Genomic DNA, 11396 nt, shown 5'->3' with positions numbered 1-11396 from the left:
TGCCGGGGCCCCCCGTCCCACCACGCCATGGCAGGACGCATTATCCCGTCACGGCCGCAGCCGCGACGGGAGATGTGCCCGCCAGTGTAACGTTAGGCAAGTGGACAGAAGTGCCAGCCAGCCACAGCGTCGCTGAGGCTGGCTGGCACTTCTGTCAGTCACTGTAACTTCCCTGATGACCCCCCATCTGAGGGGTCATCAGGGAAGTTACAGTTCCTTTGTTTGCCCTCGCCAGGTCACTGACCCTCTGTGAACCTGCAGGCTCCATGATCTAATATGTAGATTATATCACGGAGCCCGCGGGTTCCCAGAGGGTAAAAGACGCCTCGGGCTCTGTGATCTCTGCTCACAGCAGCGATCACTGAGCCCGAGGTGCCTGTCTCCTTTGGCAAATCTTTATAAAAGATGCCTTGAAATGTGTACATTTCAAGCCATCTTTTATAAACGTAGAAATATGTAACATTGCTATGTTTATAAAAGAAGGCTTGAAAAATACACAAACCATACTAGTACGCATACAAATATATAAATGCTCTACTACATTTATATATTTGTTTGCGCACCCTACTATGATTTGTGCACTTTTAAGCCACGCCCACAGCGGATGCCACGCCCCCAAACGAGGGCCCCCCCTCAATTTCTTACCCCACTTAAAGCACTGTCTATTCCCCCAGACAGCCGCCAAGCCCAAGCATTCCCCGCCTCTCTGTCCCGCCGCCCATCACCACTCCTATTCATTTTACCACGCCCATTCAAGCTCACCCTGTCCGACCACCCATTCACATAGTCCTCTAAACGGGAGCCATCCGGCTTATTTATTAAAACGTCCTCAAAGCGCCAAGAAGACGCGCATTTGCAAATCCGAGCTATAGCACTACCCGTCCGAGACCCCCTACTGGCGTCCCAGGCAGCCTTCCCTCCACACACTCCTAGCCACTGCACTGGGCCTGCCAGACCGCAATACTTGTCGAAACACGAGCCTCGGGCGTTTGTTTACAGTCCCGGGCCACGCCCCCTCGCGATGCCAAAGTGCATTGGTCCCGTCCACATTCTGCTGGGATCAATGGACGGAAAGAAGGGGGCGTGGCCGGTAGTAAAATAACAGTCCCTGTGTCGGAGCCACGTGAAGCTGGGAAGTATTGCAGCCGATTTCATCAACCCGCGGACCCGCTCTTGGATGGGGGTGGGTAGGGGCGAGAAGCTGAGTCACCGTCACCGTCATCCCCTCCGCTCAGGCTCCCAGGGAAGAAAGCGCAGAGAAGTCGGGGATCCCAGCGCAGCGCACGCCCAGCACCGTCATCCCCTCCGCACAGGCTCCCAGGGAAGAAAGCGCAGAGAAGTCGGGGATCCCAGCGCTGCGCACGCCCAGCACAGTCATCCCCTCCGCGCAGGCTCCCAGGGAAGAAAGCGCCGAGAAGCGGGGGGATTCCAGCACAACGCACGCACGCCGAGCTGACTTCAGCATCGACCAAGGAGGTATCCCCTTTAAAACTATCACACCCGCAGCGCCCTTCAAAACCATTCTTATTGCCCGATGGTAGGAGATAAGCAAACCAAATAAGACAGTGCCAACAGCGGGTAAGCTGGGGGCACGCCGCTGTGCTTCTGTGTGATATGTCGGAGCCTTTCACAACACTGGGCTTTCTGGGGGGGTAAACTCGCAGGGGAGGCCGAGTGGATTATTATAATTATTCTTTCATAACGTGCTTAATACTGGAGATAGGTTTCTAAGCGCAGGATCGGCATTGGAGCCTGGGTTGCACGCGGTTGTGAAAATTCGCCCCTCCCCCCTCAGTAATCGTGGGATATGCCCGGGCATATTCCCTGCTGTCATTCACCATGCCCTAGCCCAGCTCCTTGCAAAATGAAAGATCTGGGTGCACTGTGCCATCCCCCACCAGGCCGGTTTACAGAGACTAGCTGCTGGGGGGGGGGGGGGGGGGGGGGGGTTTAAGAGAGTGGACGAAGGATTGAATTGTGGATAGGATGCTCTCCTCCCTGCCTCCCTGGCTAGAGGTAGCAACGTACCCCCCTCTGTGTGCACCCCCACTCTCTGTGTACACCTTTACATTGAATCACCATTTCGCAGGAGTGCATTATTGAATGGGTGGGTGAATAGTGCTTGAACGCAGCGCCGCGAGCTGAATACCCTGGGTTCAAGGTGCTAGCCCACCTCACCGCGTGAACGCTTGCACAGTAAAGCGGTCCTCAGCATACTCACCCTGCGTGCCCACCCCCCCGCTCTAGCGCCCAGCAGCGTGCCTGGCATTCCGGCCCTCCATTCCCCGCCAGCCGCCCTCGCCCCGAGGTTGCGCAATCTCGGAAGAAGTGTAAGGGATGCCGGTGTGCCATGTGCTGCGGGCAAGTCGGGGCTTGCAGCCGGCGCGCTAGGGTTTCAGGCGGGGCTCCGGGCGGGACAGACAGGGAGCTTAACACTTGATACCCTGGCAGATAGCGAGGGGCTCAGGGTGAGACTCTGGCACCCTTCCCCGCCCGTGGCCCGTGTGTCAGAGGAGCTGGCATCCTCTGGGCACTACACCCACTCACTCCCACAGGGAGCTGAAGGCCCGACCCACATGCCCGCATAGCCAGGAGCACAGCAGGACCCACCACACGCCTGTACGGTGAACAGGTATCGAAAGCACGCATGCCATCTTTGCATTCAAAATCAAACAAAAAACCGAGAAATAGTCACAGCACTTTTTGAACTGAAAGCGCCTCAGGAATTTGAGTTTTTGTGCATTTTGAAATCGGATAAATTAAAAAGCGATTGTTTTGCAATAATTGCAGAATAAATGCATTAAAATGCAACGCAGCCGCTGCGCCCATGTCTTTCGGTCACTCCTCTCTTGTTCGGTGACAATGACCTGTACATCGTTAACGCGGCCTCGCACGTGCCACTCGTCACAGTTCTGGTGCAAACGCCACTATTTTAACAAGGCACTTTCTTTAAACATGGCTTTCCAATGGGCCGAGGCCCCACCTGGGCGGACATACGTGGGTCTCTCGCCACCAGTGCCAGAGCCGCTTGTATATGTTCTCTTAAACGCAGTTACCCCGCTACCATAAGAAATAGCCTCGTGCACCTGACCCCCCTGACCCCCTGTGGTGCTACCCCACAGTTTGAAGACCACTACAAGTCTAGGCTCTTGGGTTGGGATGCGATAGCACTGCCCTTCGGTCTTTACTATGCTATAGTGCCCATAATTAATAAGTGTAGTGCAGCCATGCACGTGTTATAAATCCAACATGGATGCGGCAGGGGCGAGGGGTGCAGGGGGACAGCACCGGCATGCACCCGTGAGGTGTTCTGTTATGTTTTGCAAAGCCTAGGATGTTGACACTGACAACAGCACAGTAAATCTTGATCTGTTTTTCACCGCAAGAACGTTCTCTCCCGCTTCTATGCGCTGTAATTTACCCTGCACCGTAATGATTGGTCGGCCTGCTTTAACCATATCTTGGCCTTGTGGTCCGGGGGATGTCACTGTGTCAGAGGGGCGCACAGTGCTGCAATTTGACTCCTGACTTTGTGTTTTTTTTACTGGTTCCTCGCCTTCATTTTCCTATGTCCGATAGGTGAACCCCGTTCCACCTTTGGCTACACTGCTTAGCGGGAAGGGCACGGTTCAGCCACGATGGGACGTTACCGTCCAAGGGAATGTGTATGGGTGCACTGACGCCTGTGGTATTATTGACGGTGGAGCTGGGGGCACGTGGCATCCGTTTGTGGCCCTCGGGAAACTCTGGGTGGTTGTCGCAGGCCAGGGTGTTTAAAGGAGCAGACAGTCACACGTGTTGTTCACCCTAACCTGACTTCTGGGTCCAAGCAGCAGAGGCGTGGGCGAAAAGAGTGCACGAAACGGGGGTCCACAAAATGGGGCCCTCCACATGTTTTGGATTACTCCCCTATTTAATATTTTGGCTGGAGCGGGTGGGAGTCGTAGGCCAAAATGTCTTGGGAGACAAAGGTTGCGGGCTCCTGATATAAAACAATAAACAACAACGTCCCGGGAGGTTAGCTCAGTTAAGCAAAACAACACGAAGCAACACAGGTTCGATCCCGCGTCCACGCTTAGAAACCTCTGGGTATTTAAGCGTGTTATAAATATGCAACTAAGACAATAAAAAAACAACTCTGTAACAGCGCCTCGATGCCCCATGTTTGTGTGAGCACTTTAAAAATGCAAATAATATAAAAAATAACGGAGATGACCCGCGTGCGGCGTGGTGGTTGAGTTATGGGCAGAGAGGAGGAAAGGGGGGGGGGGTTGTTTTTTCTTTTCTTTAGCGCATTCACACCCTTTGTTTGAAAAATGCAGGCTTGGTTTTATCAACGATGCGACACACGCAAATAATGTTTTTTTTTATTGCCGAAAGGAACATTTTTCACATGTAATAATTTAAAAGTCGTGCCTTTACATAATTCTTTAAAGCAAACACATCGAATGATGTGCAAACATGAATATATTTCAGTTTTATTTTAGATGATTTTCAATTGGAAGTGTGAGATGTCGGCATCTTTGTCCCCCAAGACTGCATTCAAAAGGGGCCGGTATTAGAGCGCATTTTATTCCTTGCACCGATATTTTAGTGTTATTTATTTACATCTGAAACTTTTTTGAAATCGAGTCCTGAATATTAACTGTTTGCATATAAACTGCGGGCCCGGGCCCCAGCACTGCTGGGTGAACGTGCCCGTGTCAGGAGGCAACGCCCCCCCACCCCCACGCAGTGGGAGCAGATGACGACTGTCTGGGATATCAAGGGTCTTTCTGTACAATTATGAAAAGCCGTTAATAGCCCGCTCACAAACCATGCCTGCTGCTCGAATGTGTGGTGGGACGTCAAGAGGCGGGATGGGGGACAGTAAAGGACGTGTATGTTGGGTGGGGTATGAATGAACGCGGTGTAGTTTTCCCAACGGCCGCGGTCGACCTGTCCACGATCCACCTACGCCTGAAGCATTATTTTATTTTTGGTATGTGTGCACTCGTGTTGTAAGAGCTATCATACAGCGCCATGGGCAGTAGTCTTCCCAATTCTAAGCGCTGTGTAGTAGCGGCTGCGGACATTTCCCGATCGCTGTATTGCCCTAGAACTCGTTATATGAGCTCAAATACAACGCATTGTGCGGGATTCTTGCAGCTTCGAAGCGCTGCAGGGACAGTGTAGCTATGCATTGGCATCCGAAGGAAGGGAGGCCTGTGGTTGTTCTGCCGCCGGGATTCGAACCCGGCCCAGTGCCCGTGGGAAGGCGTAGCCAGCTGAGTTTCTATCGACTCTTTTGAGTTTCTATTAACTCTTCTAGGCCGGGGTGGTGGTACACATCAACTTGGGGTATTCTTTCCAGTTGGTCGAATGGAGTGTAGCACTTTTTTTTATTTATTTTGCTGTAGTTCAACATTAAAAGAATGTGACGTTTTTGTTGGATCGAGATGACATCACCAATCCCCAGACCCAAACAGTGCCTAGTACTCATGAACGGACCACACGTTTCCGCACCAACACTGACTATGACATGCTCGCCACTAACACTGTCCACCTGCTCCCCATATCAGTAAAACGGCTATCTGTGCTCCATTTAATAACACAAAGAAACGAACAATGAGCGCAGCGCTTGGAAGCGGGCGGGATGCCAGCGCTATGCAAATACCTGCTATTTGCCATAAACATGCGGGGCCCTAGCCGAATCACTTTCTCCGAGCTGTTCCCCTCTCGGTTCGCTAGTTTCCAATAAATAAGTAGCGCTTAGAAGAACCAGGCGGCGCCGACCACCTAAAGCGTGAGTGCGTCTTACTGCACTGTTCGCTTTTCCCCGACACTCTTTGCCCAATCGGTGCCTCCGACTCCTAGAAGAACGTCTTCACCCCTTTAAGTGGTCCCACCCACAGTGGGATCTCGCGCCGACACGTTTCCGTTAGCAAAAGTGCGTGGTTTTTAACATTCGCACCTGGGAACCCGTTCGCATTTCCGTCTTTAATGGCCATTTTTCTGACTGTATATTAACCCGTCCTCACATGTAGCGGTGCGCGGACAGTTGTGGGCAGGCGCGTGTCAGTGCCACCCCGGAATTGCACAGTCCAGCCAAGTTTCAGGTGTTAATTTAAATCGCACGTGCAAGGGGCAATACAAAAGAATAACACATTAGTTACTGGACTCTAGCAACCCATGGGAACAGCGACCACAATAATAATACCCAGATCACATTTTCATTTTATTAGCGCTATAACTGGTCCAGTTTAATAATCTCGTTATTGGAAAATCGCCAAAATCGTCCGCGATAGAGTGAGCAGCAGCGGATTCTATTTAGTCAAAGTTCCATTTACACAATACGTTCTCTTACTACACACAGAACTAACATGGTGCACCGTTACTGCACACATTACGCTTTAACGGTGGGCCCTTACCAGACACACTGCAATGGGGTACTGTTATTGCGCAGATAACGGCTTAAACACAGCACTCTCAGTACACACCTTGGTTGGACAGCGCACCCTGCTTACACACTTTCTGACTAAAACAGCACACCCCCACTACACAAACACACCCACCCGACCTGTACACTATTCTTCCACACATAGCACCGTGGACAGCACACGTCTACAACATCGCACTGTTCGAGGCAGTGTGGTAATCAGAGAGTATACTGAGAAAGTACTCTCTGATTACCACAATGCCTCAAACAGTGCGATGTTACTACAAAGACACACATCAGCTTAACATGGCACCCTTAGTTCACATACTAGTGCGTAAACAGTGTGCTCTTAGTGCACGCATAGCAGCAGAAACCGGGGCCTCTTACCACGCCAACACCTCCGTAAACAGTGCACTTTCAGTGTGGCGCATAACCTCTTACACAGCACTCTCACTGCACACACACACACACACCACCTCACCCCCACCCCCAACAGCTCTCAGGTTTTCCAAGTCCCCCCCACCCCCCCTCACTGCCAGAATGTTGGTGATGGAAATCTAAGTACGGTCTTAGGTCAGTTAGCGGCAAATGAAAACCTTCCTTCCCAGTGTAAGATTTTAGCCTGCTCAGATCTTGAAGACCCATCAACCCCTCCCAGTTTCTGATCTTTTTCTGCAATGTACTCTCCAGTGCCAGCAAATTTCAAATCCACCATCTCAAGAACATTTTTACATCACCCATTGAAATGGTTTCAGGCACAGATTTGAATCCTTTGCAACTAATGTGGCTCTGTAGATCCCCAGTCATGATTTACTCGAATGCTCTAGAGTGTTGAGGAAGGAGATGCTTCTTCTGATGTACTGTGACCGCCATGATGCTAGACCCAACTCCAATCTAATGGCACTGGTGGGGACTGAGATCAGGAGCCCAGGAGCGCATTTTAGAAGTTTGGACTCCATAGCATTAAAGCATTTCCTGTCGCTGATGTTCCACAATTCACATCCCTAGAGAATAATCAGTGTAATCTTAGCTCTATGGAACTCGATAAACGGAATCAATGAACGGGCACACCATTTCCATGCAGTAACCGTCAACAGTGAGGTACAAGAGCAGATCTTCTCATCCAATCTTAAGATGTTTACGATGTTTGTTAGCAGATATTATGAACCCAAGATAACAAAGTGATTCGACTCTGGATCTGATTGTTAGTTAGTTGTCATCTACGACTACCTTGCCTTCTATTTGAGATCAATGCTCTTACATTATCCCTTTAAAAATTAATAACAAATTAATAACAAATTATTGGAGGGCAGTAACACAACTTGGTAAATTTTATCCGGCCGTAGCCAGGCATTTAGTTAATACCCCAGCTACACAGTCCGCCGCTGCCATGATAAGATAGTATACGGCAGGTTTTAATGCCCTAAACTTTCGGTTTCTCAGAGGAGGAATCAGTGTGCCATTATGTATAAACCTATACAAAGGGCAGAGAAAGAAATGATATTATTAGCATCTCAATTTCATCAGGACATTATAGATACCGGCACTCATATAATTCTCTGTCCTTTCTCACGATAGCGTTAATTACGTAAAATGTTAAACCTCAACCTTGTTATATAAAAGGCACCACGTTAAGCCATTTTCTAGAGTTAAAAGTTTTGTTATTTTTGCATGAAAAATATGAATAGGATTTTGTATATCTCGTGTTTCTCGATGCAGCCCACCTTTTCCCAGGTGACGGATCTTTACAATGTGTCAGACAGATTGATCTTTAAATCTATAAGAACTCAACCATTCTAGCGCATTGAGTTCAATTCCTTTTTAACACATGCGAGCCAGCACATCTTCCTCGAGTTACCATAAGTTAAGATATCCGCTATGATGTCTCTTGGAATCGTGGCATGTGGATTAGACATTGCTGTTAGCCATTGAGTAACAGGGCAATATTTTATATGGTACTCGAAGTACTCTATTGCTACTTCAGTGTGAGCAGCGTATACTGAGGCACTAGAAGGTCAACCAGATATCACGTTATCTTCTTCAGTCTGGATTTGAGATGGATTTTGTAAACCCCAAACACCTCTCCAGTGTTTTGCAGGTGGGATAGCTTTTATCTTATACATTTTTAATAGGGTGGTGACTGGTTGGATTTTTAGGTATGTTAATCCCCTCAACTCTTTGCCCCATTTTGATCTTTTGTGTTTCCCAATGCGATACGCCGGCCAGATAATTCAGAAAGGAGATTCCAAGATAATTACACTTTTGGACTTTTATGGGCGTTTCTTTCTTTAATTTAAAATGTCTTTTTTTTACTCCTGTTGGTGGTTCCTCTAGGTCCAACTGATAGTACACAAGATTTAGTAATGTTTACCTTTCATCTGTTATGTCTCGTACTAGTGTAAGAGCCTGTGTACACAGGCCAACGTGCAGGTTTTCATTGGCACGGTAGTACCACTACATATCCTAAGGCAACAGCTCCTTCTGACAACAAGCGAAGCTACTGCATCAGACAAACAAACAGGGACTAACATTAATCTGGCCTTTTATTATATTGTTAGATCGATATTCCCCATCGTGTTAAATAAGAGTTGTAGAGATTGCACACATAATAGCTTCAACAGTGAACTCTGCACACAGCTGCTTAAACAGAGCATTGTTACGACATGAATGAAAGCTCGGAGAGGGGCACCTGGCCTTTGTCCTGTGTAACACATAGGGCCTCATTGTGAGTTTAGCAGTATTTCGGCAGTAAATTCACCGAAATACCAATGGTATTACTGTTACAGCCAATTGGTCCTGTGGGTTTACCACGTGATTACAATTGGTGGTAGATGGTGTAAAACCACATTTTCTGGCGTCCATAGGATTGCTTTGGGGATTTTTGAAGAGGAAAAATCCTCCATTTTCCCTAAAAAAATGGGTGAATTACCACTCAGTGAGCCTCATTACAAGTGTGGCAGTAAGGCACAAACGGCGCCGGTATCGCTACCGGCACTATTGCTACCGTACCGCCATACTAGGAGTTCTGCTCGCGGGTGCCATTTCAGCCACCAGGTCTGACCTGGTGTCCGTACCGGCACCCGCGAGCAGAACATGATGGTGAATATGATGGTAGCACTGGTACCGTTATTAACCGGTGCTACCACCCTCCCCATTCCGGCTCAAATGCGAATGGGGATGTACCAGGACCGTTACCAGCGAAAGGGCAATTACCCGGGCCGGCTGGGCCAGAATAGCTCAGTAATTGCCCATTCGCGGGTGCCGGAGTTTGGAGGTAGCCTTGTCGGTAAAGGCTACCTCCAACCTCATAATGAGGCCCAGTATTTCTGGCAAATTGTAATTTGGCAGTTGCGCAAATGTGGTGGTAACATAATTACCGCAGCTTTTTTCCCACACCGCTAACCTCGTAATGAGGCCCATTATTTTTGTTTTCTTTATACAGGACATGCAAACTGGCTACTGCTCACGGAGCTGGGGAGCAGAGGTAGAGAAGGTGACAGAGAAAAAGTACACAAAATAAGATGGTGGACCATTTGCTGACTGCAATGAGTCTTGCTATCTATGTGGGAAAATATCGGCACTGGTGAGTGCAGGAGGACTGGTTCACCCTCGTAGATTATCACTCTTGTGGTAAGCTGACGTTCAATAGGACAACCAGCCCCAGCGTTTGCTTTTCAATTTTATGACGGAATTCAGGGAAGAAGAGTTATTCCACAGGCCAGCATCTGGGACTGTTTGCACTTTGTGGCCCATTCTGGTTTTCCTTGCCAAGCACCGCTTTGCCTCTTATTGCTGAGGATGATCAGAGGGGCTGTGATGCATGGTAACAGTGGACAAGCTTTGTCAGGGCAGAGTTTGACATTGCCAGGAGCTGTGTGCTATTTAGCTTTTGCTTGTATCCTGGAAGAGCTTGGCTAGCTTGTGACCAGCAGCTGCAAGGAGCTAATTTTGACTACCAGGGCAACTGGTGCAACATACATACATGCCTACCTGGCACTTTCTCTGATTGTCTGGAAATGTGCATTAAGGAGCATTGGGATTGTCTGGAAATGTGAATTAAGGAGCATTGGGATCTATTATAATCACAAAGACATTTAAAGTGCAATGGGTCATGCATAATGGACAAAAGGCTAAAGCGTGCATGTCATGTGCACGCTAGATGCAGGGCACACTATATTTTGCTATTTACTATCTCCTCGTTCCACAGAAAAAGCTCCTGCTCAACGGGGGATGTCTGATACCCAAGAGATGCTTTCAGCTCCTGCTCACAAAATCCTTATTTTGACCACTGCCTGCATCCCAGTCTTTTGTCCCTGTGGCTCTCGTGGGTCATGTAGAGTGTTTTCAGTTGGACTCTTTGTCGATGGGGAGCCATTTAAGTGCTTTTAGGGCTGATGAGATATAGTTGTGATTCATGAGACCAGACATGAGTCTCGCTGTCCTGGTCTGAACTTTATCTGGTATTTTGGTAGCTTAAGGTTGTTGCAGTAGTCTTGTTTGCATAAGACTACTGCCCGGATTAGTTCTGTCTTGTGGTTTGTGCCCACGTATGGGTGCATTGATTCCATGGGATTTAACTGTAAGTGAGTGGGCAGATCTGGTTAAGGTCTTGATTTGCACATTAAAACAAGAGAATGGTTAAATTGGAACCCCAAGTTTTTTGCATTGCATGTGAGTACGGGTGGAGTCCCGACTTCGGCCGACCAGGGGTATGGGAAATGCTGGAGCTTTGTGCATCCAATGTTGATGATTTCTATTTCTGCAGTGTTAAAATAGAGATTGTTCTCTGCCATAGAGTTGCGGATAGTGGAAATACATTCTGAAATGTATGACTGGTTGGTAAATAGTTGGTGTCATCATTGTTTAACTTTGAAGCAGGGTCGAACTGGGAAAAGAAATAAGCCCGGGCAGCTGAACTAAAAGCGACCCACACAAACAAAGTGTCCCACATCCACAAATTCCAGTGATTTGTGCAATT

At 48.6% G+C, this 11396-nt stretch overlaps 1 protein-coding gene across 1 annotated transcript in view; it reads left to right on the top strand.

Annotated features, from left to right (window-relative positions):
- The first annotated feature begins 1150 nt into the window (after positions 1-1150).
- Positions 1151-11396, top strand: part of EDA2R (ectodysplasin A2 receptor) — a 251736-nt gene continuing 241490 nt past the window's right edge. The window contains exon 1 of the mRNA XM_069612516.1: positions 1151-1476. The gene's annotated coding sequence lies outside the window, so the exon portion shown is untranslated. The remainder of the gene's footprint in view (positions 1477-11396) is intronic.

Source organism: Ambystoma mexicanum, chromosome 5p, assembly GCF_040938575.1.
Source record: "Ambystoma mexicanum isolate Mex_15411 chromosome 5p, UKY_AmexF1_1, whole genome shotgun sequence".
Taxonomy (NCBI): Eukaryota; Metazoa; Chordata; class Amphibia; order Caudata; family Ambystomatidae; genus Ambystoma; species Ambystoma mexicanum.
Note: the sequence above shows the minus strand (reverse complement) of the source record. Positions and strands in the feature narration are given on the sequence as shown.